Source organism: Pyxicephalus adspersus, chromosome 2 (genome assembly GCF_032062135.1).
Source record: "Pyxicephalus adspersus chromosome 2, UCB_Pads_2.0, whole genome shotgun sequence".
Classification (NCBI taxonomy): domain Eukaryota; kingdom Metazoa; phylum Chordata; class Amphibia; order Anura; family Pyxicephalidae; genus Pyxicephalus; species Pyxicephalus adspersus.
This window is the reverse complement of record NC_092859.1, coordinates 10,605,369-10,611,892: the sequence shown is the minus strand read 5'-3', so window position 1 is coordinate 10,611,892 and position 6,524 is coordinate 10,605,369.

The following is a 6,524-nucleotide window of genomic DNA, read 5'->3' as shown; positions in this document are numbered from 1 at the left end:
GGTTTGTTCAGTTGGTTCAGCAGCAATATATGGGCAAAAATGTGGTCAGATGCTTACCTAAATATGCTGAATGACCAGACGGAACAGAATTAGCGATACATCTGCATATATATACTAGACTTTAGGCTATGCCTTGTTATCTTGCTTTGGTATGTATATGTGTGTGAATCAGGCAGTGTACACTCAATTTCATCTCAGTTCCCAGAACTGAGCCCCCTCCCAAATTTCTATCTACAGTCTATATTGTGCAACCATCGTCTTTATTTTGGCAAAGTTCAGCTCTAACTAGCCAGGGGAATTTCACAGAATACAAACACCAAGACTAGATCTTAAAATGGCCATTTACCTAAACTTTATTTATGATAATAATTATGTAATGTAATAAAATAGGATTTAAAGGGAAAGTGCAATGCCTTGGACTCAGTTTCTTTTATATACTTTTTGTTTGTTTTTATCTGTTTTTTTTTTACATTTCTGAAACATTAAAAAAATATCCCCAAAAGACATCAAAGCTAATGCTATCCGATCTTTGACTTTCTCTGATTGAAGCCTTAGATAGAGCTATGTAGTAGAGTATCTGCTATGATACATTGATTTGTATGTGTATATTTCAGCTTGAGCTATTGAGTGCTGTAAATTATATTTTTTTGCAGCATGTGGTACACAACCACAGGACAGAATGCAGAATTCATACCAAATACACCAATTTCTCTAATTTAAAAAAAGAAAGATATTTCAATGTTACATATAATAAAAGGAGTGAATAAAATAAATGATAGGAAAGTTTAATTACCTCTTTGATATTTCAATAAATGATAGCTGGAAATCCTATCAGCAAGTTTTTTCTACATGGATCTCCTTTCCCAAGGTGACAACACTTAATCATTATAGCTGTGGCATTGTCACTGTTTCCTTCAGGCAGCAGCACCAATGCACAGTGTACTGGCATCTTTTCTTAGTAGGCCATATTGCATTATTAGGTTCCATCTTGTTCAGAGGGAGAGCTGTATATGTCACAGAGTATTTTTTCCTTGCTATCTTTTCATTTATCAATGACCTGTCTTCTTGGTCTGTTTGCACTACCAATATAAGCAAATTCCTCTCTTCCTTATTCATAAGTAATGTCAACAATTACTTTTCTGTTAAAAAGATTCTGTACACAGAAACAATAATGATGTGGCAAATCCATAGGAACAGAAGGGCAATTTTCAATATAGTTCTGCTTTAATAGCTTATGGGCAGCCATATTCAGAATGGGCATTATGATGGTCAGGGGTTATTTTCTTGCACCACTGGGGTCCTGTAAATTACCTTCATGGCAGCGGCAGACATAGAAAGGTTCAAAGTTTGCCTCTGGACAAGGGCACCAGATCCTCCTCAGCCAACAGGGGCCCCAAATCAGTTCTGAAAGGGGGCCCCAAGTCAGTTCTGCACCTTTGGCTGTACCCTCCACTGCTTTGTGTCATTCATATATTCCTTCAGGGTGCTAATTCTTTACTTGGAGGTTTTCACAACCCAACTGGCCACTACTGAGGGTTGTGGTTATGCTTGTGGCAGGGACAATGGACTGAAAGTTCCTGTGGGTGGAAGGAACTGAAAATGATTCAGTGTTCTGTACAGTGCAGGAACTTCACTGTTATATAAATGCGTATAATAAATCCAATCATGAATCAAAGAATAAACAATTAGTCAGATACTATAAAACAAAGCAAACATGAGCTGACATTATTTTTATCAGGGAAATAGCCTGTCCGGGGTATGCCATGTTAGTTTTTGGTGTTTTTAAACTCAGCACCAACTAATTTATCAACCTCAAAGGAGAACTACACTTTTAGCCTCCCTTCCCCAACTCAGTATAACTTATATTACTAAATACTTGCATTCAGGTTCATTCCTCAAATCTTTACCACGTTACCTCGCCTGACACCGTACCACCATTGCACAAAAAGTTCTTGGCCACATCCAGCTTCTTTTCCATTTCTGAGTACATTTTTTATATTTATTCAAGTACATCAAATGTCTGACCAACATGGAGTCCCCACCACCCAAGTCCCAGCAGTAGGTTTTCCTACAAAATGTCTTAGGCTCCAGGATGTCCCAAGGACATTGTGCATTAGATCCAATTTCCCAATCTGCTAAAGTTTTCTGACTCTTTAGACCTTCTAGATCAATGTTTCTTAACTGGGGTTCCATGGAGCTCTACGGTTCCTCCAGAGGTTCCAAGGGGTTCCTGGAGCAATGAGTAATGTGTGCCTCCCAGATTGGTTAACTGAGATCAATGGTGTTTTTGGGTAGGTATCTGTAATAGTGATGTTCTTCCCACTGGCCAGCAATGTAAGAGGCATTCTAGGGGTTACCTAGGATATGAAAGGTATTCCAGAAAGAATTCCTCCATGGCAAGTGGTTGGGAAAGGCTGCTCTAGATTATCTTAATCAACATTGTAATTTTACTGCATGAAGTTGGTGCACTCTACTTCAGGCAATGATGCCTGGAAGTCTCATATACAATACCCTTAGTCTCCATCCTTGACTGTACAATGTCTGTAGGCTCAGGCCATCTCATAACCTTTGGCACCCTACTGTCATGCCTTAAGCCTTTGACCATCTACTATAGTATGTCCACTGTTTTTGACTGTTTTCTAGAATGGGATGGTGCAGGCCCTTTGGTGATGTCATGTACTCCAAAAAAAGTTCTCTAGAACTAGAAGTTGACCACCATTGACCATCACTCTCAACATCAACCCAAATATCGTCCAGTTTCTTGGATTTGGATGGTTTTGACTTGTCCACTAGTGGTTCTCTATGACTAGCAAGCTGACCACGATTGACCATTGCTTTCAACATCAACCCAAATATCATCCAGTGTCTTGGATTTGGATGGTCTTCACTTGTCCACCAGTGGTTCTCCATGACTAGCAAGTTGACCAACATTGACCATCACTCTCAACATCAACACAAGTATCGTCCAGTTTCTTGGATTTGGATGGTCTTCACTTGTCCACCAGTGGTTCTCTATGACTAGCAAGCTGACCACAATTGACCATTGCTTTCAACATCAACCCAAGTATCATCCTGTGTCCGGGATATGGATGGTCTTCACTTTTCCACCAGTGGTTCTCTATGACTAGGAAGTTGACCACCATTAACTATCGCTCTCCACATCACATTACAGCTGTGGGACTAATGACTTATGGAAAGTTTTGTCATTACTTATAAAATCAAAGTGGGCGTTGGATAGGTGTTGGGGGCAAACAAGTTTTTCTTAGTAGAACATCTAGTCATTGTATAGGATGATTGCTGTAGCCATGATCACATTGGACTCTTTCTCATCTACCTTTGTCTTGGTTACCCTCCATTCAAACTGTGTCTTGTGCTGTTGTCACACTCTTGTGTACTAAAACTTCATATACATGCAAGAATATAGATGAATAATCATAGTCAACTTGGGTGAAGCCCTGAAGTCGTTTATCAATCTGACCTGGCAACTGATGGTGACATTTGTACCTTCCAATGAAGTAGGACACAGCGGGGTGACACTCACTCATCCTCCCCTCACCCCTCAACCACATTAACCATAAAGAGCCCCTTCTTATACTGTTATAGCCCTTCTAATTTATGACACTAATGCATACACAACCCAGAGCACACCATTGCAGACACTAAGAAAATTACAAACTTTGTTACAAAAATCAAAATGCCTTACCATACCAACTTTTTGAAACATATTCCTTTATGTACAAACGTACAAAGAAAGTATTGCATTTCATTTTATATTTACAGCTTCTGGCCAATAGGTGGGGAGCAGCATTCTAAAATCATGGTGAATCAAACCTAAACTGCAGGTTGATTAGAATAACCTTTGAATTACACTGGTCCTCTTTTTAAGTTAATTCATACAAAAGTACCCATCTAGCTGATGGCATGCATTTATATTACAACCCCCATTGCAATTTGAGAACTATTTTAGCGGCATTTGGCAAGCAGTGTACAGTTTTAACGACAACAGACGTTTTTAATATTTGGAAAATTCTGACGTCCTTTACTGTAAACTGTTAAAAAGAATATGTTATATTAACTCGGGGTCATAATAAAGGGCCTGGGACCTAACCAAGGACAATATGCAGCTGGTGGTATTTGTTTTGGGCGATGATCAACTGGCGAGACAACAATCGTGATCACTTTAATAGGGCTCTACAACTGCAAACAATTCTTACGAGGAATGTTTCATCTGAACTCTAGTGAAAACTAATGTCACCCTCAGCCTGATGCAAAGTACCCGGCCATCAAGGGGTTAATAAAAAGTTTTTGATGTTGCAAAGGAAATAACAAAATGTGAGATCTGAGCCAGCTGCGTCGCATTACAAGGGAAGTACAGCTAGGTCTGCGTTGTTAATGATTTGGTGGTAAATGTGTTATAATGCTTTAACAAATAACACAAACAGCTAATAACCACAGATCTAGACAGGAACTGCAACAATAAGTTTTAAAAAAGAAAAACACCTACGCTAGTTAAAAGTATGAAGGGGGCAAAGCAGGGCAGCATCAAAAATTTCTGGGCCCCATAGTACTACCCCTTTCCCCCCATGATGGTCCTTGGACGATGGGGGAAGACTGTGCTTGTACTGTCCACAAATGTATTGTGTAAAGCAGGGGTCGGCAAACTCCGGCCTTTCGGCCAGATACGGCCTAGCTGGTAGTTCGTTCTGGCCTAACGCCCACTGATCTGCCAGCAACCCGCGGCTTTAGGAACTACCGGAGCTGCCGGAGCTCCGGTGCCGCCCCTTTGCAGCTGCTCCCCTCTTTACCGCGGCGTTGATATTCTACCGCCAGAGTAATAGGGAAAGCTCCAGAAGGTAAATCCCTCTCCTCCGCAATGCATACGGAGGAGAGGGATTTCACGTCAGGAGGCGTACCCTGGTGGAGGGCGGAGCCATTAGGGCAGGTCCGGCCTAGTGTGCTCCCACCCACCCCAAAAATGGCCTAGTGCCATTAAAGTTTGCCAGCCCCGGATGTAAAGCATTTATTAAGGCCAGTGCCCAAACTGTCACCATAAATGTTATGCAGACCCCTTCAGATTCATGCAAGCATCTGCTGTAAGCACTAAAACTCAAGTAAATAAGGCAAACGCTGATTCTTTTTAAAAAATTATTTTCATACCATGTTTTTCTATTACTTTAGTGCATGATGCCTCTCTTTTAAACACAGTGTCCCATCCCTCTATATTACACAAAGCATCATATGCCTTTATATTATGTACAAGTAGTCCCCAAGTTAAGGACATTTGACGTACACACGACGCCTAGATACGAAGGGGGCTTACATGCTGGTTAGTGTGCAGGATGGAGGCTTGATGGAGGGGGAGGGGGGCAGTTTGCATGACTTGCAGAAGAAAACTTTTGCTAAGCACAGCCGAGGTTGTGGGTGATCTTAGGAGCTGAGCTGATCTGTAACATCTTGTTTTTTTTTTTTTTTTTTGTGATTAACTTACAGTGAGGATTTTATACAGTAACTGTAACCTTTTACATTTTGTCTCAGAAACACAACAGGAAGTGAGGAGAAATCCCTCCAAACTTTCCCTTTTGAGGGCCTGTATTACAAGGCTTTTGCTGGCTTCAAGTCTTTGAGAATGCAAAACCACCTTAAAACAGAGGAATTGCAGGCCAGAAGGAAAAATACCTGTCAATGAAACTTTAATAGAGATTGATCTCAAAAGTGATGGAATTTTAGGTCAAACTGATACCAATGTGCAAGCTCATCAGAACAGGCACGTAAATCTGACTCCAACCCTTCCCTTCAGTCTTGCTCAGTTGTACAGTTGTTTGCATATCATATATATTATATATCAGCAGGTCAAATAGAGGCCAACTCATCTCAAGGTCGGTGGACATCCATTATCATCAAGCCCTCCCCTCCCCAGCATGACTGTCCCTGTCCCACCCCTCTTCATTCATTGGATTTTATTTCTTTTAATCGTGAAAGCTAAGAATTACTTGTGAGTGTTTTCACAGCTTCTTATTTTTAGGAATAGAGAGATAGAAGAGAAGCAAGAACTAGAGAACCCTGCCTCCATTCCACAATTGATCCAATGAATGAGAGGTGTGGGCCCGGGACAATCAGGCAGGGGAGGGGAGGGCTTGATGATAGGAAATCCACCAACCTTGAGAAGAGATGAGAAGACACTTACAGTATGATACATTTTCTTACTATCATAGTATGTACTTTTTTTTATTGTGGTAAGTGGAAGTACCTGCGCCACATATTAAAATGTCATTTTCCAGCATACATGCAGATAACAGTCAGCTGCATTGGGGAATGTGGGGGCTGCCTTTTAGAAATGACAAATGTGGGCTTTCTCTGCCCACAGTTTACACAAGCAGGATGTTATCCACATAGAGGTTATTGTGGTTTTGTCGAGTGTCGCCTTCTGTTCATATCGGTGCAATCTAAACAAGGCATGGGCCTGATAAACAGTTACATATCCTGTGTTATAGCTGCAGTTTCCTTGGAATGAACTTTAGGGAAAT